This window comes from Ochotona princeps, chromosome 1, assembly GCF_030435755.1.
Source record: "Ochotona princeps isolate mOchPri1 chromosome 1, mOchPri1.hap1, whole genome shotgun sequence".
In the NCBI taxonomy this organism is placed as follows: domain Eukaryota; kingdom Metazoa; phylum Chordata; class Mammalia; order Lagomorpha; family Ochotonidae; genus Ochotona; species Ochotona princeps.
This window is the reverse complement of record NC_080832.1, coordinates 125,799,679-125,824,296: the sequence shown is the minus strand read 5'-3', so window position 1 is coordinate 125,824,296 and position 24,618 is coordinate 125,799,679. Positions and strand designations below refer to the sequence as shown.

General features: G+C 39.7%; 1 pseudogene; it reads left to right on the top strand.

Annotated features, from left to right (window-relative positions):
• Positions 1-23,752: 23,752 nt before the first annotated feature.
• Positions 23,753-24,407, top strand: LOC131481873 (dynactin subunit 6-like; annotated as a pseudogene).
• Positions 24,408-24,618: the final 211 nt, after the last annotated feature.

The window sequence follows — 24,618 nt, the reverse complement described above, 5'->3', positions numbered from 1 at the left end:
AAAACTACTATAGTAATATAGTCTCAGTTGTATAATTGCTGAGTTACAGAAAAAGGGTAATTTTTTTACTTTTGCAACATATTCACAACATGTTTAGTAAAATATTGTATAAGACAAACAATATTTGGGAATGCCTGTCTCCCTATACCTTCCTGAGTATCACTGTTGTCATAGTTGAAAGAAAAGTATGGTTTTAGACAGATAATTTTCTATTTGAAAATATTTGTTTTATCTTGAACTCTGCCAATCTATTTTCTCTTTTTCAAAACTTTACAAGCAAGAATCAAGATGGCGGAATAGGGTAAGGACATGTTTAAACGGATGGAAAAATATTTAATCAGGATGAAGCAGAGAGGACACATTTCAGGAAATAGGAGAGGACAGAACAACAGCAGAGGGGTACCTGGAGACTGACAGACACAGGAAAGCAGCTGACACAACAGTGTGGTGTTGCAATGACTGATACTCCAGCAAAATTCAGCTAATGGTGATCTGGACTCCACCAGCAGCCGGAACTCCACCAGCAACCAGGTGGGAAGGGACTTTCACTGGAAGCTTGGGAAGTGAACCCAGACAAAGAACTGTCCGTTCTACTGGTCCATTTGATTTGACCAGGAGCAGAGACAGAGCAGCAGATCACAGATGGGCAGTGCAAGAACAGGGTGGATTTCACAGACTAGTCAGCCCCCTACAGCTGAATTGGGCACCATTTTGCATAAGGGGACAAAGGCAAGGGAAAGGACTGAACATACACTGAGCTGGGAGTGAACTCATTTCTGACTCGGTGAACTGCATCAACATGGCATTCTACAGGTTCCACCCAAGACAGGTCTGGGTAGCCCTAGAACCTGACAGCCAGCAGATCAAGAAATGTAGCACTGGTACCATTTTGTAGTCAGGCACCATTTTGCACATTGTGGCAATAGCTTTACGACTGCAGGGGACAACAGTGAACTGCGCATGTACTGGGCTCACTAGAACTCGCTGACGTCAGTGGATTGCATTGGTCCCACAGGAAAATAATGCCGACTGTGGCATTGTACTGCACAAAATAGGTCCATGTGGCACCCAGACCTAACGTCCAACAGGTTTCGGAAATATCAGCGCCACCAACAACCTAATTATATAGCACACCTGGTGTCTCTCTAATCCTGGGACCTGTTCCAACCAGAAGTGGGAGAAAGTTTGCAGAGACAACAGTGCAGCCTCAGCATGGTATCACAGGAGGTGGAGAGTGGTGAGCCAAGAGCTGGGGCTCTGGAGACCACGGTGGAAATCTGACATAAGAACCCAGACCTGGAACTCACTGGAGGTTGCGGCACAAGTGGCTACAAGCAAAAAGTTGTGTATCAACTGCAATAAGTAAAATCACATTGTATACCTGTGGGTGACACAGCTTAGAAACCTGTCCCAAGGAGAAGACTCTGCTAACCAGAAGTACAATGACCAAGAGCAAAAAGGAGACAAAGACACAATGAATATTATTGAAAACTCCCCTGCAAAGGAGCAAAACCCTATGCCAACCCCAGAGTTAACTGAGGAAGGTATCGAGAAAATGGGGTACACAGAATCCATAAGACTCATTTTAAAGATTCTGATCAAAAATGAGAAGCTCATGCAAGACTTCAAAGAATTTAAGGAAGCAATAAAGCAAATCAAGGCTGGTATATCAGAAATTAAGAACACAGTAGAGCACAGTAAGAGTACAATGGAGAGTCTCCAAAATAGAATGAAGCAAGCAGAAGAAAGAATCTCAGAATTGGAAAATATTTCCTGTCACCAGGGGGAAGAAAACAAAAAGCTGGAAGCAGAGCTGGATCAGGCCAAAAAAAGTATTCAAGCATTGAAAGACACTATGAAGAGGCCAAATATAAGAGTTATGGGAGTCCCAGAAGGTGCAGAAAGAGAAGCTGAGTTTGCAAATGTATTTAATGAAATAATAAAGGAAAATTTCTCTAATCTGGAGAAAGAATTGGGAAACAAGTTCCAGGAGGGACACAGAACTCCCAACACGCTTGATCAAAAGCGATCTTCACCACGACATATGATCATCAAGCTCTCTTCAATTGAACATAAGGAAAAGATCCTTAAATGTACACGTGAAAAAAATCAATTGACATATAAAGGAATGCCAATTAAACTTACAAGAGATCTCTCACAGGAAACTCTACAGGCAAGAAGAGAATGGAGTGACATATTCCAGATTCTAAAAGAAAGAAAATTGTCGGCCTAGGATAACATATCCAGCCAAGCTTTCATTTGTCTTTGAAAATGAAATAAAATTATTCCCTAGTAAAGAAAAGTTAAAAGAATTTGCCTCTTCCAAACCTGCCCTACAAATGATACTTCAAGATGTTCACTTGACAGAAAAGAGGAATAGTATCTACCAAAACCAAAGGCAAATGGGAAGAACATCCCAGTAAAATGGCAACAGAAGACTAAACCAATGAACAACCCATTACTAAAATGACAGGACCAAAGTAACACCCATACATATTAAACGCTGAATGTAAATTGCTTAAGCTCAATCAAACATCATAGATTAGTAGACTGGATTAAAAAACAAAACCCTTCGTTTATTGTCTGGAGGAGACACACTTCACCAACAAAAATCAGCGGAAACTATATCACATGGGTTTTGTTGTTTTCTGTTAGTTTCATCTCTTCAAAACACTTCCTTCCTTCTTTCAATTGACTGGGATGATAGTCTGCTGGCTCTGTCTTCAGACCAGAGAGGGTATACCTAAGAAGCCGTTGAACTTGACTGGACAATAAGATGCTGGACTCTATGTTTGGTATACGCTTGCAATGGGGGAATCTCAATTGAACTTGAGCTGTGGTTATGCAACAAGGTGGAGAAATCCACCATGGTGGGAGGGTTTGGGGAGGGGTGGGGAGAACCCAAGTATCTATGTAACTGTGTCACATAATACAATGTAATTAATGAAGTTAAATAATAAATAATTTAAAAAAAAACACTTCCTTCTGATTAAATCATTCAATGACTCGTGGATCATGCAGTGGCATCATTTTCTTCAAGAAGGTTCTTGATTTTCATTTCTTCAGCTACACATTAGTCATTTAATAGCTTGTTATTTAATTGCTTGGTGTTGTTAATTTCTTTTTTCTCCCTGATGTTGCTTTTGTTTTGTGACTTTTTATTTAAGGGGAGGTATAGTAGCTGTGTAATGGAGACTGTCATATCTAGTAACATGTCATTTAACTTCATGGCATTGTAAATTTCTATTTTTCTTTCTATTGTTGATTTTGTATTCTGACTGTTCATTTGAGGGGATGTACAGTAGCTGTGAAATGGAGACTAACATCCAGATGTGAGGATGCAGTGTAATATGCATTTCTGCTTCCAGACAAAGATGGACTTACAATGAAACTGTTTACTATATCTTGACAATAGGATTCTGGACTCTCTGCCATTGTCCATGCCCGCAATGATGGACATATGACTGTGTATGAAGAACTATATGTTAGTAATGATATAGAGGAACCAGATGGGGGGGAGGGAGTTAGGGAGGGGATAAGGGAATATGGAGCTGTATCATAAAATGATAGCAATAATAATAAAATATAAAAAAAAAACTTTACAAGTATATATGAAGTTCTATCTACTGATGTTTTCTTCAGAGTGCCTCTCAGGTCAAAATTTCTCACAATCCTAGAGATGTAACATTCTCTATTTTCTCACTTTTTTATGGTTTGATTTTCATTGTTTAAATTATTATGTTAACAACATTGATACAATATGAGGCAAAACTCAAAAAGCAACATTTACTCCAAAAGAGCTAAATAGTGTTTCTGGCCTTGCCTAATGTATTCCAATGTCATTATTCATACATACTAAATCCTTTAGTTTTATCAGATTTTCTATGTGGATATAATGAAATATGTAAGTGTGTAATTAAGTTTTATCAAAACTCTGTATAGCAGGCACTGTGATAAGCAATTTACATGCATTATTTATTTTTTTTTAAGTTTCATCTATGCATTTAAAAGTTGGAGTTCTGAGGGAGGGGTTAAGAAGAACAGAAAGAGGGAGATTTTTCTTCTCTATGACTCATTGCCCATCTGAAGTCAAGGCAAGGGGATTCTTTCAGGACTCTCACATGGGAGCAAGGGCCCAGGTACCTGAGCCGTCTTCCGCTGCATTGTCAGCAGGAAGGTAGAGCAGAAGCCAAGTAGCCCAAACTCCACCCAGTGGCTCATAGAAGATGCGGAAGCCACAGGATACGTCACAGTGCTGATTCCTACAAGCAAGATTTAACTCAGTGTTTACAACAATACAATAGTTTGTTGAAGTACTGCATTAATTTTTTTTAACTGTTGAACTAATCTTGACTATCTGTAATAAATTCAGATTGGTTGCATTAAATAATTCTTTTTACACCTTGTTAGATTCTATATATTGATATTTTGTTATAGAACTCTGTATCTATATTCATGAGAGATGTTGCTCTGTAGTTTTTTTATCTTCTTTTTAAAATTAAGGTATTATTGGCCTCAAAGAATAAGTTAGAAAGGCTTTGTTCTGTTCTATATTCTGAAAGATATTATAGGTAATATGTACAGCATGGAGAGTTACAACAGACAAATATGTTTACAGAGCATTTCTACAATTTTTAGGGCTTAGTCATTAAATTATACAATAATATTAGAATGATGGGTTAGGTTTGATTCCAGGGGGGCAGATCAACCAAAGAATCCAATTTCCTAAATTGTCTAGCCTGTCTGTATCAACTACAAACAAAGCTTATTCAACCAAAGAACAGCATTCATGTATAATTTTCTGCAAAGGATAATAAGCATTTTTGGGTTTAGAGGCCATGTGGTTCTCTGTTGCACTACCAAGAGAGCTCTGTTACAGTGTGCAGTCAGCCACAAAAATCCATTCGAACTTTGAGGACTGTGCTTTGAACGTACAAATACACATCAGTACGTGCCATTCCTAGAACACTTTCACCTTTTGGCCTAGGTACTTGCTGATCCTTGACTATTTCCTGATGAAACTCATGAACCAGCAGGGAACTTATCTGGTCCTGGAGACTTCTTTTTTTGGACCTTCACTTTTGATTTTTTTTTTCTTTTTTTTTTGAGCTGTGTGCCTGCTCAAATGATCTGTTTCTCTGGGAGAAATGTAGTAGTTTGTGTCTTTGAAGAAACTGGTCCTTATCATCTAAGTTATAAATTTGTGGGCCTAGAGTGGAGAATTTTTGTCTAATAGCCTTTTACTACCTTTAGAAATTATAGCAATGACACTTTTTCATTTCTGATAATGGCTTCTTTTCATATCCCATCCTTGTACAGAAAAGAGAACTTTCCCTTTCTCTGATTCGTTTTAAGATTTTTCCTTTGTCTCTGGTTTTCTTCAGTTTAAATATGATATGTCCATCAGTATATTTTTAGAAATTTTCCTGATTATTTTTCTGTGCTTCTTAGATTTATGATAGTATATGTGTGACTCTTTAGAAAATTCATATCCGTTAACACTAACTATATCTTCCTTTCCATCTTTGTTTAATTCTTTTGGTATCTCAGTCATGCGCACATTATGATATTTTTAGTAGTCTTATAGTGCTGGATCACTGGTTAATTTTTGTCACCTTATAGTTTCCTTGTATTTAAGTTTAGGAAGGTTCTGTTGACATATCTTCCAAATAATTGATTCTCTGTTTGGCCATAACCAGTCAACTATTGCAGTCATTTAAAAAAAATTCATTTTTTTAAAACTCCTTAAAGAAATATTCAATAGTTTTGGTCTCTTATGTTTATCTTATTTATTTGGAAGAAAGAAACAGAGAGGCAACTAAATCTTCCATCTACCGCCTCCTTCTCCAGATACCTACAACAGCATTTGAGGAGACTGGAACCTGGGCCAAATCTCCCAAAAGGGCGGCACTGATTTAAGTATTTGGGGTGTCAGCCGCTGCCTCTGAAGGGGACGTTAGCAAGAAGTTAGAGTCTGGAGCTGGAACCAAGGCTCAAAGTTGGAAATGCCAATATGCAATTCGGGGAGCTGAAGATGCACCCCCTTCTTTGTTTCTGTTTTAGCATTTTCTTTAATTTGTTTCAGATTTTCATGTGTGCCTGCATGACTTACCTGTGTTTGCATGCTGCTACCTTTTCCACTAGAGCCCTTAACATTTTACTGAGAATTATTTTACCTTTCTTATCTCATACACTCATAATCTCTGTTGTGACTAAATCTGGTTTTGTGCTTTCTTGACTCTTCAGAAGTGGATTTCCTTGCCTTTTATTATAATCTATAATATCTTGTTATGGTCCAGGCATTATGTATTATGTAATGAGAGCGATAGGCGTTAAGTGTAAGGTTTTATTTTAATCTAAGAACTGGGCCATATTTGCTAGTTGTTTTGCTGTAATTGCCAGTGGCTTTCATTTTCTTTTAATCCTTGGGCCTCCTCTTATGTTCTTTTTCTGTTTCCTCCTTGATGCTGCTGGCTTTCTCTATGAAATTTTTCATAGACCTGTAGTCTCCATTTTGCAGTTCTGCTAGTTGGAAAATATTGTTATTTTACTATTATTTTGTTAATGTGACAGAAAAGTGTGTTGGGGGGGGAAGTGTTATTTAATCTTCAAATTCAATCTCAAATTTAAATGTGCCTAAATTCTCAGGTCATGGCTTTCAGACTGTCCTATTCTAGATAGAAAATTAGCCACTGGTACAGGCATGAGCCAGAGTAAATGGAGGCTGGTTGGGCTTTGCTGAAATTTCAGCTGGCAAGCACTGTAACTAGGGCAAATCCTGTCAGACTATACTGCAGAACCACCTGAAGAGTGCAAGATCTGGGGTTGAGAGTGAGCTGCATAGGGAAATTTGTGGGTACCACTCAGATGGGCTGAAGCTCTGAACCAGAACTGGGGGGTAGCCTAGCTAGGCAGAGGGTGACACCTGCCAGCATGTGTGTGGGCTGGATAGTGGGGTTGGTTGGGTTGAGCTACGTTTTCAGTACCCATTGATGTGTATAACAGCTGAGTGGTTGCGGGACAGATTGGGCCAGTCTGCTGCAAGCATAGGAACCAGGGTTTGGGGCAGGCCTGGTGTCAGTTATTGGGGGTTGCTCCGATTAGGTTGCAGTTCCTGGTGGTGTACATAAAGGCTGAGTGTGCGGTGGAGAGGGTTGAGCTGGGCTGCAGCATCCATTGGTTTATAAAAGAGATGGGGTTGGAGACAGAACTGACCCAGCAATTGCAACTACTAGTGTGTGTGTAGGCTGATATGGGTGACAAACTGAACCAGACCCCATACTGTCAAGCACACAAAAGGTGATCTAAAATCACCTCAGACACGGTTTCTTTGGGGAACCCTCCAACTGAATTGCTGGACTCAGAACTCCAACCATGGGGAGAATCGTAGAATCTTTGGTCTGGCCATGGTGTGCATGTATCGGAACTGGGCCTCCTCAGTGGCTAATATGGAGCAGTAGATGGCATACCCAGATGCACATGCAGGATATGGCAGTACATTGGAGCCTGCAGAGGACATCTGGTACCATAGCGGAGGAACAAGGACAGAATAGATTGGTCAACTACCCCAGTCAAGCCCTGACAGCAAGTATCTAGACTAATGGAGACTCTGGGGGTAGACTGTGTCAGCAAATGAACCTTGGAAGGATTTCTTCATCCTTGGATCTGTGAAATGACAGCATTTCAGAACTATAAAAACCACTTGAGCAGAACCCTAGGAGCATGCTCCATATTGGGGACCCTGGGTTGATATTGGGTGGCCGTCCCCTGCACACGGGTTTTGGGGCAGCTGGGAGACTGGGTGCGTTTTCTCCCCTTATCTCTCCCCTTCTCCCTACAGGAAGAAGAAAGGGAAAATTTGGAAATAGTGCTCTCACCCACACTCCCCTATTCCTCGACCCTTCCCACCCTGGTCAACCATATAAACATCATTAAAAATTAAAAAAAAAAAGAAATGGATGCTGTAAGTTATTAACTCTTCCTCTTGGGGGACAAGGATTTCTTATAGAGAATATGTGTTTTTCCACATCATTGTTTTTTCCCATAGCAGACAAGATGGAAATTTTGATTTATTGTCAATCCTCAAAAACCTGGCAAAATCCCTGGAAAAATGCCATGTCCCTCAAAGATTTTGTCTCCAGAAATTTCTGACTCTTAAATTAACCCACACTCAGTCCCTAGAAAGCCATTAACATTACCATTTAAGTATTTCTTCTAGCTTCTAGTTCCAGATTCATTTATGCCAGATTAGCATAACTTGAGAGTCATAATGTATATTTACCTCTTTCTGTACATTTCAGAGGCGTGGTTTAATAGATTTTTTTTTTTAAAAAAATGATGGTTTGGGGAGGGAATTTGGGGAGGGCAAGGGGAGAGCCCACTGCCAATTAAATTGCATCAAGAAACAATAAAAAAAACTTGATGGTTTTCAGCTTTTTTTTTGACTATTTTCTTGTTATAAAAATGAAAGTGATTGTTTCTCTAGCTATTTGCATGAAGGACCCAAAAGCAAAATTTTCTAAATTTAGGGTTTCAAGACACCTACACTCATAATCCCATGATTTAACTGCCTTGCCATGTAGTTCTTTAATCTCTCCATTGTTTTTTGTGCTTTATTGACTAAATTGCCATAACTTTAAAATTTATGTGAATCTCTACTAACATTATACTCTCTTCATGTCTTTTCTATTCACAACTTCTCTAATTTGTTCAAACTTTATTATTCAGGAAAATTGTAAAATATTTTGTCAAAACTCTAAACATAAATATATTTAAAATATATTTAAATATATTTAAAATCCTTGGTAAGGATTTTAACCCATAAGTTTAACACAGAATAATTGATATCTATTCAGTAGTTGACATTGACATATGACATAATTTATTAAACCTCTTTAATATTTTTATTTTTAAAGAGAGATTTATTTATTTTTATTCAAAAAATATATTTACAGAGGGAAGGAGAGACAGAAAGAGAGAGAATTTTCATCCATGGCTCAACCACAATGGTCAGAGATGAGCCTATCCAAAACCAGGAACCAGGAACCTCTTCCAGAACTCCCATACAGGTGCAGGATCCCAAAGACTTGGGCCAACTTCTGTTGCTTTCCCAGAGGGAACAGGATGGGAAGTAGAGCAGCCAGGACAGGAACCTGCACCCATTTAGGATGCTGGCATTCAGGTGGAGCATTAGCCTATTAAGACACAATGCTAGCCACAACATTTTTTATAGAACTTGCAGTTTTTTCTCATGAAGTTCTTATATGCTATCATGTTGAATTTATTGACTGTTTCACATATTTAAATTCTGTGTTTGTCTCATTATCAGGTACTTAAATTAAAAATCCTTGAGAGTTAAATTTCCCCATGAAGTTTTGAAATACTCCAATTAATATTTTCCATTTGTTATTGTATTTTAAATTGTCTTGAAGGTTTTTATTAAAATTCATCAGCTTTTTTTTTTACTTAATCTATGATTCATCTTGATGCTTCATTAATGTATCACTTTCCTTTTGGTGACCTTCTATTCATATTTCATAATTTTTCCTGTTGTAGCGAGAAAATGAGCAGATGTTACCAAATAATTTTCCACTCATTCTGTTTGGTATATCTATTTTTTCCATAAATTTTCAAAACAAAACGCCCCTTTCTCTTTTAAGGAGCTTTCTTCTTGACCTTTAAAAAAAAGTTCTGAGTCACCCATTGGTTCATTTATCCAAAACGTGTTGTGATTCAAATGTGTTTCAGTCTATGGAAGATGTGAGATGAAAACTCCTGGGAGACTGTGGGCTAGCCATTGTAGAATATTTTCATGAAGACAGAGAATGAAATGAGAAATTGTGTTGTGATCACTACTGTGACTGAGGCACCCCACAGAGAGCTGGAACATGTCCTCTCTCTAAGGCTCCACTCTCTGGGGACAAGAACAAAACCTATTTCCTATGAGCTCTAGAGGAATAAATGAAGTCAAGCACTGAAAATGACCACAGGTTACCTGGTACACAGCACTGGTTTAAACATTGTTAGCTAATGTCTTTGTCATGAGTTCCATATCTAATTCTGCCAGAGGTCATTTTCTGCTGCAGAGGCCTGTATTTTTTTTTTTTTTTAAGATTTGTTACTCAGTGGCATTCTCTTGCTTTTGTGTTTATTGATTTCTTGTGTGTTTCCTCATATGCTGGCAGTAGCTGGAGAAAATGAAGTAAGAAGAAAATGGTGTCCTTGTCTTCACAGAACTTTCGTTCTAGTGGAGAAGGTGCATGGTTTACAACCATTCCTACAATGATTTCCATCACAAATTTTATGTGATATAACATGGATAACACTTTCAGAACCTGGCAAATATGGATATAGGGTATATCCTAGAAAATATGAGGAAATTGATTTTAGAGCAAGATCTGAACATTGCTTAATAATTAGTCAAGCCAAAGCAGTGAAGAGAGGAAAGACATGGAAGGAAATGAAAGGGACATAGATGAATGAAGGCTGTGATAAGCTCTGGATAAAAGCACATGGTTAAGACCCAGCGTGATAGCTTACTGGCAAAAGTCCTCGCCTTTAATGCACCAGGATCCCATATGGGCGTCGGTTCTAATCCCGGCAGCCCTGCTTCCCACCCAGCTCCCTAATTGTGGCCTGGGAAAGCAGTCGAAGACAGCCCAAAGCTTTGGGATTCTGAACCCGCGTGGGATACCTGGAAGAGCTCCTGGTTCTTGGCTTGGGATTGGCGCAGCTCCAGTCATTGATTCAGACACTGACAGAAATGCAAGAATGAGTAAACCACAATCTTGCTTTCAAAGAATAAATAACATTTGCTATGGAATGCGAGTGTAGAAACATGGAGATAGGTTTTTGGCTTAATAAAATCCGAGTCTAAGTGAGATACAAAAAATATCCACTTTGAGTGTTTGTAAGTGTGATACTAGAAGTCCTTCTGCTCACTGATGCCATGTGACTTACACAAGAGGCACTTCTCTATATTCCAGGATCTATGGCTTACTGTGACTCTAAGATGACCCCTGCCACCTGCCTTAACAACCTCTCCAGAGTCCATGTTAAGTAAAACAATAGTGAAAGGGGGTTGAGCTGAGAAATGCAGGGTAGAATTTCTGTCTATAAAGTACATTTGGTAAAAGATCAGCTGCTGTTCTTTTCAGCCGTTCTGATAACCACCACTATAACATTTCTTCATTTATCCAGGTAGCTGATTGTGCAAGTTCAACTAAGCTGTTATCTTTGCCTCAAGCAAATAAACATAACTTTAAAGGTGCTGGAATGAGTACATTCCAAAGGGCATAGCTTGGCTCTAAAAATAACTTGATTTTAAAAGTATTTTTTTGCAGTCTAATTGGGGACATACGCAATTAAGCTTTTAACTGACTTTCTCCTCAATTTTGATACCTGAACTTAAAAAAGAAAATATGGAATATCTACATTTTGAGAATATCTACATTTTGACTAATAAACTTAAATTCACAAAAAACCATTCATTGATGTAAATATTTTTGAAATCCATGTGTTATTTCTCACAATATGCATTCTCCAAAGCCTTTAACAGTTAACTCATACATGCTTGTTTATATTTCTAATAGCATGGGATATATGTCATGATTATCATGTGTTATAATTTAAATATATCCTGATATATATTTGCACATACACTATGCAACTTTATTGAGATACAAGTGTTTTTTTTATCATACTATAAGATTAGTTACAAACTCTCAAAAACAAATATTTTTATCAAAGTACTTTATATCATGACAGATGGTCTATCCACTGTGATTCATTTAAGAACCTGAGGTTTGCTACAGATTAGTTAATATTGTTTTTTCAGAGATGACATTTCATCACTGTAGTCTCCCCAAGGACATTGAACAGATTGAAATGGAAGCAACATGGCACCTAATACCACAGAAGTCCTTAATCAGATACCCACTACTCCAGGGACGTGGTTAGGACAGCCAAATTCCACTTAATGCATCACTCAAAGAAGTCATTATTATGGGCTCTATGTTTAGCCACAGGTATGGAGCTTAAACAGCAAGCAGGCAATTTAGGAATATCAGCCTTTGGCAAATTTCATAAAGGCCGGAGGTTTGGAGACATAAAAAGAGGCAGTGTGTAATCTGCTTACATTTCTGAACTTGAGTTGAATTATTATTATAGCAAAATAAAGTTTACCAAAGGATCACTTTATTGGGGCAAGAGAGAGAAGCAAAGCTTTCATCAGTAAATCTGGGACAGCTGCAACTCCTCACAAGCATGTCCCCGGTGAATTGTAAGGCTTTCCTAAATGTGACTTTGGACTATTTATACATATACATATAAAAAGATCATATTCTTCTAAGAGCCAAGATCTAAGGCATACAGCACCACTGATGGTTCGTGGAGAGACTCTAAGGAACCTCTGAAGTTAGAAATTGGTATCAATCCTGAACTTTACAGCTCTGGAACGGAATCTGTCTATGGAGGAGATGGACATTTACCTCATCCATTCTTGGAACATGAATGTTGTTTATTTATTATCGGAATTTACCTTTGGATTTCAATTTTTTTTGTCCTCTTATCTATTGTGTACTGGATTTCTCTGAGATGATCATGCTGACAAGAAAACAACAGAACAGCACCCATTGGATCAGCACCCGGTATTGCTCTACTCAGAAGTGAACCTTTAGCAGGCCATTATTCTCACAAGGGCCCTGTGAGTTAGGCGCCAGGATGATGGGAGGAGGAAGCCGGGGCACAGAGGAGTCAGACATGTGTGGATCTGGATCTTGTTAGGAAATCATCTGCTGTCGGTCCCTGCGCTGCACGGATTCAAATCTAAGAGGCAATTTGGCTATTTTAAGCTTTCCTGTTAGTCAACTTTTGATAGAGAAATGCGTTTCGAAAGTTTGATCGATGGTTGCTCTCCCAGCTCAAAAAGCAGCAGGGCACAAGCCTCACATAACTGAGGATGAACTAAGTAACAGAAGACGTGTCTCTGAAGGTTTTTAGAGTTCTCCAAGTGTTTGTGGTCTGATAGAAGAATATAAGCGATACCCCAATAGAAACAAGTAGCCAGAACATGTTCTGAGTGGCCCACACTCTCCTCCTTAGCGTTCCCTGTGAGTTAATGACCAGCACTTGGAGGGAGGTCAGGTGACTGTCTTTTCCTCACCAGAAATTAAGCAGTAACACCCACATAGTTCTGAAGACTATCTCTGGACGCATGCATTGTGGGCTCCCAAGCATCTTCAGACTCAACGCCAATTGGTTTGAATGATGATTTGTTAAGCCAACAGAAATACCAGCTTTGAACCCGACTTCTTAAAATCATCAGCATAAGGAGTGACAACACCAGGGTGGGAAGGAATGGATGTGTTTTTAGCAGCACTTGTTAGACATACACCACCTCCAAACCAGATATGTAAGGGGGATTCAGCATGTCATTCGTCTCTAAAATCCATTTAATATTTCCTTCTTTCATTCTTTCTTTCTTTCTTCTTTTAAGCAATGTTACTACTTATTCTAATTTGTAGTTTTTGGAAACAGATTTCATTGTATTGTTTTTAAATCAGCAGCTTTGATAGGGTAACACATTTGTATGGCTCAAAAATTAAAAGCAGGACTAGTGTTGTGTGGTGGGTTAACATGTCGCCAAGAACACCAGCATCCCCTATCCCAGTGCTGGTTCTCTTCTCAGTAACTTCTGATTCAGCCTTCGGCACATAAACCTGGGAAAGCAGATGCTGGTCCAAGCACTTGGGTTTTAGCCAGCCATTTAGAAGGAAAGATTTCTTTGCTCCTCTTATTGCCCTAGAAAAGCTTTAACTGTTGCAGGTATTTGTGGAGTAAATAGCAGATAGATCTCTGCTTCCGTCCACCATTCTCTCCCCTGTCTCTCTCCTTCCCTCTATATTTTAAGTAAACAAACAAATAAATCTTTAAAAAGTTTAAAACAACTTAAATTGTAGAAATACACACAGCAAAATGTCGTGCTCCAGCATTTGGTCCACATTTAGCAGTTCTCAGCCACATCAGCCAACCCCAGGAAAGGGATGTCTACTTTGGCTGTGTAATACATATGAAAGCAAACATGAATATATAATAGTTCCCTCCATTTTTTACAGCAAATGTAGCACATCACCTACATCACTCTGCATTCTTCTGCTTTTACTGAATTCATCATTGTCTATCTATATTCAGCATATGGTTTCTCAAATCAACGTCACTTTATACTAAGCGTCCTATTGTCTATGTGATCATAGTTTATACAATCCCTATTAACCTTTTGATGAACATGTGGGTTGTAGCCAACAGTCTCTTATTACAAGCATTAACACATTGCAGAAACTTGAATATGTTTCATTGAACCAATGTGCAGGTACTCTTACAAGGTAACTCTAAAATAATAAATAGAAAGTCATATAAATATAATTTTCATGAGTAATATCAAGTTGCCTCTTGCAGTGTAGTAATTATACCATTTCTCAAGCTTTTTCACATTATTGTACCCACAGCAAATAATCAAATAACACTTGGAATAAACCAGAAACTGGAGCCTGATAAAATATGACTTCTGGTTGAAGGGGTCAAGCTTGGGAATTCTAAGTGACCATGATTTTTGCAGCTGCCCTGAAGCCTGAGAAAATCATCTCTCCCAGAATGAGAGTTAGGGTGCACTATGGCGATGCATGCTTCCGCCTGCCATGTAAGAAAGTGTCTAGTTCCCTCAGCTCTACAAAGGAGGGTTCCAAAGGTGGAATGTGAATTAATCTGATAGGTTAGGTTGATACATCTAGGCAGCAAACACATTTAATCATTTCCTATATGTTTAAAGGGGTTTTTTGTTTTGTTTTGTTTTAAGAGCTTTATAAAGTTTTGTCTGTGAATTATCTACTTGAAGTTCTTCTACTCCTGTGTTACTTTCACTACTGACTTGAAGAAGCTGTGCTTGGGTGCTAAAAATACAGTGTTTTGGAAACTTAATTTTAAATATTTGTCAAACATGAATAATAATGATATAGTACTATGATTTTGTGACTATTTTAGATTTTATTTTAACAGCAGTGTTGAACATTTCTTCCTTTGATTGCTGTTGCCTATTTTGATTCTCCATGATTTTATTTTATTTTATTTTTTATTGCAAAGTCAGATATACAGAGAGGAACAGAGACAGAGAGAAAGATCTTCCATCCGATGATTCACTCCCCAAGTGAGCCGCAAAGGCCGGAGCTCAGCCAATCCGAAGCCAGGAACCAGGAACTTCCTCCAGGTCTCCCACACGGATGCAGAGTCCCAAGACTTTGGGTTGTCCTCGACTGCTTTCCCAGGCCACAAGCAGGGAGCTGGATGGGAAGCAGAGCTGCCAGGATTAGAACCGAGGCCCATATGGGATCCCAGCACATTCAAGGCAAGGACTTTAGCCACTAGGCCACCGAGCCTGGCCTGTCTATGATTTTTCTTTTAAATATACATATTTATTTTTATTGGAAAGACAGGTTTTACAGAGAGAAGGAGAGTGAGAAAGGTCTTCTGTCCACTGATTCACTCCTCAAGTGGCTGCAATGGCTAGAGCTGAGCCAGTCCAAAGCCAGGAGCCAGGAACTTCTTCCTGGTCTCCCAGGCAGGGGCATAGCCTTTTTCTACTGCATTACCAGGTCACAAGCAGGGAGTTGGAAGGGATGGGAGCACCAATATGGGATCTCAGCACTTGCAATGTGATATGTTGTTATGTTGGTAGTTCAGTGTCTTTCTGGGCTGCTGAGGAGTCACTAGGGAATCCAGTTCTGCTTTGCCTGAGGGCCAAGCACCTAAAAGGTGTCATTAGACTGCTGTGCAGCCATCACCAAACAGTAACACAAACTGGATCCTGTCATCTTTCTAGAATGTTCTGAGGACTCAGAAATATTGACAAAGGTCCTTAGTAAGCTGACGCTCCAACGTGTTGCTAAAATCCTTTCCCCCATGCCAAAATATTGACCCCCTTGGACTCTGAAAAAGTTTGACATTGTTATTGTATAAACACAAACAGAGAGGCAAGGACACTGCTGTCTGAGCAGAGAGAAAGGCAGGCCAAGCTGAAATGCCCGTGAAGGTATAAACATCAGCTTAAAAAAGAGTGTGAAGCCACACCCAGCCTCCCAACACATCCCAGCGGTAGGGCATGCTCTGAGAGTCCTGCTCAAGTGGTTTTGATAGTTCATCAGTTCTTTACTGTTGCTGACATTGCCCCTCCAATCACGATGAAATCTCTCCAGATTGCACTAGCTGACATAGTCCACCCTAGAGGCTGGGTGTGGCTTCTCCCCTTGTCTCTCCCCTTCCGCCAGGTACAGGAAGAAAAAAAGAGAATGTCAAAACAATGGTCTCACCCACTTTCCTCTAGCTCCTGACCTTTCACACCCTAATCAAATATGTAAAAACCATTCAAAATAAAATATATACAATTAAAAAGAAAAAAGTCTTCATCCCTCTGGGTACCTTTCCTTAAGCCACACCTTGGACTTGTCTATTAACTCCTTCAAGGGCCAACTTCCTAGCTCCACTCCCATGTCCTGCAAAGAAAGCGCGGTCTTAATGGAGTTCAGAGTGAATCAAGTGAGCCCTGATGATGTGTTTGCAAATACTGCATATATCATGTATAGGCTCCTTTGGAGAACGTCAAGATAGGAATGGATTCTGACAGAGTCAATTTAAGCATAATCCTTATTTTACCATTCTTGCCAGTAGCGTTATGTAATAAACAGACTATTCTATGCTAAGATATATCAATCATTTTGATAATGTCTGGAATTAGCTGTGCTGTTTTACTCTTCTCACCTTGACACCAGTAACTGATGGAATCAGTTGGAATAATTTCTGATATGATTTAGTTCTTTTTGTCTTTTTGGTTTGACCCAGAGAAAAAGCAATGTTTCACATGTATTCCCATGTTTTAGAAGACTTGGGTCCATGACATGAAGTTGCTGTGTAATGAGAACTGTTGTGCACAGTAACTTGTGGGAAAGGAATATAATGAAAGCATTGAATATTTTGTCTGGTGCGTAATTTGGTGAAATGTCCTGGTTTTCAAATGTTTGAATTACAATAAAAATGTTGATGTACTAAAAATATCCATCTTCACTTTCACATTTGAAATGTGTTTTAATTTTTATATATGTGGGCTTGTACATTTGATTTTAAATATATTACTAGGACTATTGTTTGGATTCCTATTGCTATTTTAAATTGTTTTCCCTATTATTTCCCTGTGCATCACAAATTGACTATTTTCTGACAGTGTTTACATCCATGTCTTGCCTGAATTCTGTCCCTATTTGTAGTGTTTCAGTTGATTCATGCAGAGATGATAATGTTTGAGCCCATCCAGGACTGCTGAGGTCTTGGCCACACCTTCAGGTGGGTGGTACCATCATTGCCCACCCATTTTCTAATTAAGAGACCACCAATGGGGAACATCTTACCTATAGGTTCTCCGCCCAACAAGGAGGGGTCAAGGAAGGCTTAAAATCCCAAGACCCTTCCTCAAACCTTTGGTGTCTCTCCCTCCCCTTTCCAGAGGCACCCCATCTCCTGGCTCTTTGGAGGTGCTTTCCCCTTCCTCTCCTTTCCCTGCTCACCTGGTTTCTTCACAAATAAACTTTTCTGTCTGCAGCAGATTCCCGGCTTTTTATTTCTATACTAAGCTGAGGAAAGAACCCACCGGGCATTTCTGGTAACAATGCTGATGCTTCCAATTTTCCTTTATGTTTTCTTGGTGTGTTGATTTCTACTGCCATGAATTTACAGGAGCGTAGAGATATCTTGATTTGGATGGTGATTGGAATACCTCTCTATTGCACCTCCACGGAGTATGATGACTTCTGCCCTGAGATCAGTGAGTGTTGACCGCATTTAAAAAGTGTGCAGTGTACTTTCTTAACTGTATGTCTTTGTAAAGAATGTCTGTTACACTTGCGCAGGTAACATCTCAGTATATAGGAGAATGACTATTGTTTCCTGAATATTGTACCTTGAACATTAACAGATTTCTTAATGATGAACCTGCTTGTATTCCTTTTTATTTTTAAACCATCTTACTGAGGTATCGTTGACACATAAAGAGCTGGACATATTCAGTGTCTGCAACCAGATGGCCTAAGCGACAAGGATATACTGTGAGGCCACCCCTATAACTAAAGGTCTGACCAAATCTATCACTGCCAAAAGTTTCCTCCCATTATCCTTGTTTATCTAGTTAGTTATCTATATCAACATGTGATAAAAACACAACATGAAATATACCCTCTTAGCAAAATTTTAACATGCAGATCATTAATGAAGGCACTATGGTACAAGCAGATCTTATATAGTTAAATTTTATCCCATGTGCCCAGGCTCTGTCACCACCATTTTGCTCTCTATTTCTGTAAGTTAGGTCATTTATCTTTTTTTAATAAACAAGATCATACACTAGTTTCCTGATGTCTGAACAGGTTTAAATAGTTTGACATTACTTACTTTTTAAAGATTTATTTATTTTTATTGCAAAATCATATATACAGAGAGGAGGAGAGACAGACAGGAAGATCTTCCATCCGCTGATTCACTCCCCAAGTGGGCACAATGGACAGAGCTGGGCTTCTTCTGATCTCCCACACGGGTGCAGGGTCCCGAGGCTTTGGGCCATCCTCTACTGCTTTCCCAGGCCACAAGGATGAAGATGGATGGGAAGCAGGGCTGCTGGGATTAGAACTGGTGCCCATATGGAATTCTGGGGGTGTGTAAGGCAAGGACTTTAGCCACTAGGCTACCTCACTGGTCCCTGACATTATTTATTTTTAAAAGTTTTTAATTGCCCTCTTCATGAAAAGAGGAACCTGCTGTGTTGCTGGAGTGACATTTTGATAATTTTATTGATTGATTCCATTGAAGTAGTTCTGTTTAGACGTTATAAATTCTGTGATGTCATATGAAGGAATAATGTCATTAAATATTTTTATTGAAAAAAATAAATTTTGCCTAAGCTTCCCAATTTAGTTTCTTATAAATAGTTGAATTCATTGTTTTGAATTTTTAAATTTCACTTGGTTGAATTAGCTGATCATTGGCCATTTTTTAAAGCAGTTTTTGTCTTTATGTTTTAAATATATCATTTTTCAGAATCACTAAAATTATAAAATATAGGCTGTTGAGACTCTGATGTAACTAATCAGCCATTTCGTTCTAACATGAACTGACTGTGTTCCAACAAACCCTTACTTTGGATGCTGCATATTGAATTGCATTTTATTTTCATGCACCGTGAGCTGTAATCATTTTTTATTTTCTGACCATTAAAAATTTGGAAATCAGGCATTTGGCAGAGCAGTTAAGAGAGCCACATCCCATACCTAAGTGGCAGGGTTCTAGCCTAAGCCCTGCACTGAATTCCAGCTTCCTGCTATCCTGCACCCAGGAGGCAGGGGCAGGTGGGTATTCAAATGTGATTTGTTTGTTTGTTTGTTCCCTATCACTCACAGTAGAGACTCAAAATGGCTTGATCAGTTCTTGACTTTGGCCTTGCCCAGCCCTAGCTGTTCTGGACATTTGGGGAATGAATCAGTGGGTCAGACAGTTCTTTATCTTTCTGTTTCCTGCTCTCATTATTTCAAATGAATAAAACCAAATCATATAAAGACTGTTCTTGTTTTGTAGGGAATACAAAAACTGTATATAGATAGTTGTTTGTATACAAATGCTAATCCCTCAAGATGCATCATGGTATAAACGTGCCTGCATTGTTCTCTCACACCCTTCCTTCTTCCATCTTTATCAGTGCTTCTTTTCTTCTAGTTGCTTTATATAAAACTGCCAATAAGAGTCTTCTCTCATCAGACAGATTTGGGCATCTTCACCGTCAGTTTTAACCTTGAATGGTCACAGATATGACAAACTAGAAACATCCCCACTTTCTTTCACCTCTCCACTGTTGCTGGCCGACTTCACACACTCTCTGGCAATTGTTTCTCTTCCACAATTCTATCCACATCTATGTCATCAAGATGTAAACTCCAAAAAAAAGCAAATACAGTATTATAAGGAGACAGTGAGCATTGGAACTCTCTATAACAACAATCCTGAAACTTAAAGATCTGCATCTGGGGGATCAACGCCAGTGTGGAGGCTGTCAGAACCACAGGGAGTGGGGTCAAGGGAAAATTGTGTGTTAACCGGAACGAGTGCTAGAAGGGTACAGAGCTCTCAAGAACCCACTGGAGTCTCGAGCAAAGCTAACTTGCATTCTTCCCTGCGCATTTTCATCGAGAACATTCTTCTCCACTTGCCATTCTTTCTTACCAGTTGCGTTCTACCCACCTGAGGCCAGCTCTAACAGAAGAAAGCAGGACGAGAGAACACTTTGAGGAGGAGGAAGAGTGAATACAATAGAATTACTTTCTCTAGTCTCAGGTCAGTGCCAACTCCCCAGAATCAGGCTCCCAGAGGCAATTCCGGACCAACGTTCCTTGGCACATAGTTTCCAAAAGACAGATGTCTCTTTGAGCCATGTTCTGGAACCCGAAACGCAGCCAAAATAGTTTTGGATGCAAGAGGTAGAAAGCCACCTCATAGAATCTCACGTCACATGCTTGCTATTGGCCTCTTCGCTATATCATGTTTTTAAAAACATTTCTTTTTCCTCCCAAATGTTTTAGTCTGTTTTTATGAGTCATTTCAAAGGGGAATTATATAAAGCCTTACGGGACGCTCAGTACTCATTCCTCCCCACGGCCTCTAGTAGAGCTCTCCGACTTTGCTCTTTCCAGCACTGTTTACTTCTAAGCTTGCCTTTGGCAGTCAGTAAGTTTATTTTACATTTTACTGAAGTGTGAGGGGAAATACTGATAGAAAAACTAAACAAAATCCCTCACGAAATGGTATCACCAAGTGAGCAAAGTACCTGAAAGAATCAAACATCCGGGTGCCCAGAGCTCAACCCCTGATTTTTCTTCCCTATAAGGCGCCCTCAGCCACCCTTCCTGCTCAGGCTGGTGATAAGATCGCCCGCAGATTAATCACTGCTGGAGAGAGAGCTGGATTCGCTGTCAGCCCCCCACTGCCCAGAGCTCTCCTCCAGTCAGCCCCCCACTGCCCAGAGCTCTCCTCCAGTCAGCCCCCCACTGCCCAGAGCGCTCCTCCAGTCAGCCCCCCACTGCCCAGAGCTCTCCTCGGTGCCACCAGAAGCTGTTCGGAACGCGGTGGGTGGAATTCTTTGTCACTGCTTTGGAAAACTGAGAAGGCTTCACTCCCCACCTTGTGAAAAGGTCACTTTTCCCTACTCACAATTCAGTTATCAGCGCTTGTAGTTAAAACTATCAAATAATTTCTCCATCAGGAGACTCTTACACCTCCTCATAAGGTATGTATTTTTCAAGGAAAGTTGTATTGGCTACATGGCAGTCGAAAAGTATGGAAAAGCATGGCTCAGCACGATGGCCTAGTGGCTAAATTCTCACCTTGCACACACTCAGATCCAAGAAGTTTTACTTCCACTACAGCTCCCTGCTTCTGGTTTGGGAAAGCATTGGAGGACAGCTTGGGACCCTGCACCCATGTGGGAGACATGGAAGGAGCTCCCGGCCCCTGGCTTGGGATCAGTTTAGCTTTGGCTGCTGAGGCTACTTGGAGAAGAAACCAGTGGATGGGAGACCTTTCTGTCTCGCCTTGTCTCTATGTAAATCTGCCCTTCTAATAAAATAAATAAATCTTTTTAAAAAAATGTATGTAAAGGGGCTTTGACAGGCAACAGTTTGCTTCACTGTCAAGGAGTGGGTTCTGAGAAGAGGCGGGTGTGTGTCCGTGCACATCCACAAGAACACTTCAAAAAGCACATGGAAGATGAAATCGAAGAATAAATTCAATTTGCTGCCAGAAATTTTGAAATGTTCGTGGATTTTTTTCTATAATATGCATCTTCTATAAAGATATGTGTGTATGTGAAAACAGGTGTTCTACTAATTGTGTTAATAGTTGAATGACATATATCCTGTTAATCTAACATGGAGTAAGAATATGACTGAAAATAGCAAGTGTTCTGTAGGCATGTGTGTGGCTGGTAAAGCTGCACCTTCAACGATGCTATTCCGTTTGGGCACAGGTTCAAATCCAGCTCTTCTACTTCCTAACCAGCTCCCTGCTAATGTACCTAGGAAAACCTGGGCAGGCGATGGCCCAAATGCTTGGGCCCTTGAACCCATGTGGGAGACCCAGTAAAAGCTGCTAACTCTTGGCTTCAGTTTGGCTCAGCCCAAGGCTTTGCAGCCATTTGGAGAGGGAATTAATACGTGGAAGATTCATTCTCCCTCTCTCTCCTCTTCCTTCCCTCTCTTTGTAACTCTACCATTCAAATACATGAAATAAATTTTTAAAAAAAATCCATCAAGTGCAGTCTCTTGAAAAGGTTAATCCCAAGGGAACTGAAGGGTAGGGAATTGTTTATTAAAGGAAGGAGAAAGAGTAAAAACTCTGAAATATTTTTGAATATAAAAATACAGATTAAGGAACTCTACATAAAAGAAAAATCTAATAACATTTGAAAAAGTAATTTTATGAAGGCTGGCAGTGTGGCATGGTGTGTAAAGCCCTTCCTGTAGGGCCAGCAACCCATATAGGTGCCAGTTCCAATGCAGGATATTTCATTTCTGATCCATTTTCTTGACAATGCACCTGGGAAAACAGAAAAAGATGGCTCAAGACCTTGGGCTCCTGCACCCATGGGAACCCAAAGAAGCTCCTGGTTCCAGGCTCCAATTTGCCCACCCCTGGCATCAAGGTCATTTAAGAAGTAAACCAGTGAATGGAAGATTTTTCTCTGCTTCTGCCTCAGCCTCTTTCTCTCTGTAAATTCACCTTTCAGGTAAATAAATGTAAAACGTGATTATGCTAACTAGGTGCCAGATCTTTCTGAGGTCTCTCCATCCCTAAATAAAATGTGAAGTCTTTTTTGTGAATGGATATGTGTCTTTTTCATATTAAAAATGTCATGGGTTGTTGATAACTCATTATGTAACCAGGCCTGAGCCTGTAACAGTCAGGGGAGGTGCAGATGTCAATGGAGATGTAGATAGCGCTGTACAAGTTGTATTTCCCTGAGACCCACCAAAGTGTTAATCAGAATCAATGAGTATCAGTGAGATGTGACAGACACATTTAAGACATCTGTGTCTCATCACATCAAAAGCGTTTTCTTGCTCAGATCATATGTCCATTTTGAGTGATGTGATATCCATCTGACATTTCTTCACCCCTGGTCCCAGGCTTGAATCCCTGACACCACATTGAACAGAGCCAATTCCCCCGGTGACAAGAAGAAGAGGGTTTGTCAAATTTCAACTGTCTTTTAGAACTTTAACTCAAATCCCTCTCTCCAATTAAAGCTAATGCATCGTGACTGACTCTGAGGAGGGAAGAAAACTCAATCTACCCATGTAGCTAAAAGCAGATCTAGACTCACTGAAAATCCCAGTGACTATCAGAAATAACACTTTTGATGATAATTCCATTATGTTTCTGCTGTTTGTCACTGGCAAATAAATAAATGACTTTGTTATAATTTGACTTCCAAATGAGAAAAGAATAATGTAATAGAATATATTATATTTAAAAGGTAGTAAGATATTATTTTTCTACATGACCACAAGGAAAACATACCAACATATTTGGAGTGGAAAGAGAAACTTGACAAGACTTTATGTATGGAATAAAAATCTTAATTAGCAGAGGGAAGGCAGGACAGCAAGTAGAAATCTGGGGAGATGTGACCATAGGACCCAGGACGGTGATCCACCCCAAGGCATGGATCATTGCGAAGCTCGGCCCATAGTGACTGGGGAAGGCAACCTGATAGAAGAGCAGGCCCTCATCATAAACACATACCCAGATAACATAACCCCAGGTACAGAAGATGCAGAACCCAAGCCGATGGTCATCGGTACCAACAACGTGTTTGAAGTTGGCTGTTATTCCCAAGCTATGAAGATGGGGGACAATAATGTCATTGACTCAAAAGCCTATGTAGGTAGAAATGTCATACTGACGAGTGGCTGCACCATCGGGGTCTGTTGCAACCTAAACACTTTTGAAGTCATCCCAGAGAACATGGTGACCTACGGTGCCGACTGCTTCCTCTGGGTGCCGACCGAGTGACCACAGCCCCAGACACTGCAGCTGGATTTCTTGATGAAAATCTTGCCAAATTACCACCACCTAAAGAAGACCATGAAAGGAAGCTCAACTCCAGTCAAGAACTGAGACGATGTGTGTCATCCATGTGTCCGTCTTGGACAGCTGCGTCTAGAAGGAGCCACAGTCTCTAGACACTCTTAATGGCTCACAGAATAATACCTGTTGACTTCATTTTGTAGAATCGAGTCAGAAAAGAAACAAATGGATTTTTGTTTTAACTGTTGTCTATCATTTATATGAAGTGTTTTATTTTCCTATATCCTTGCTGCTTTTCATATAATTTACATATTTAGTTATTTCTTTGCTATATAACATGTTGACCACAAATTTTGGTTATGTGAAAGACTACCCCATGGTATCAAAAAAAAGGGTGTTGGGAGAGAGGGTATTTAGCTCTAGCCTAACTTATACTAAATTGAATCAAATATG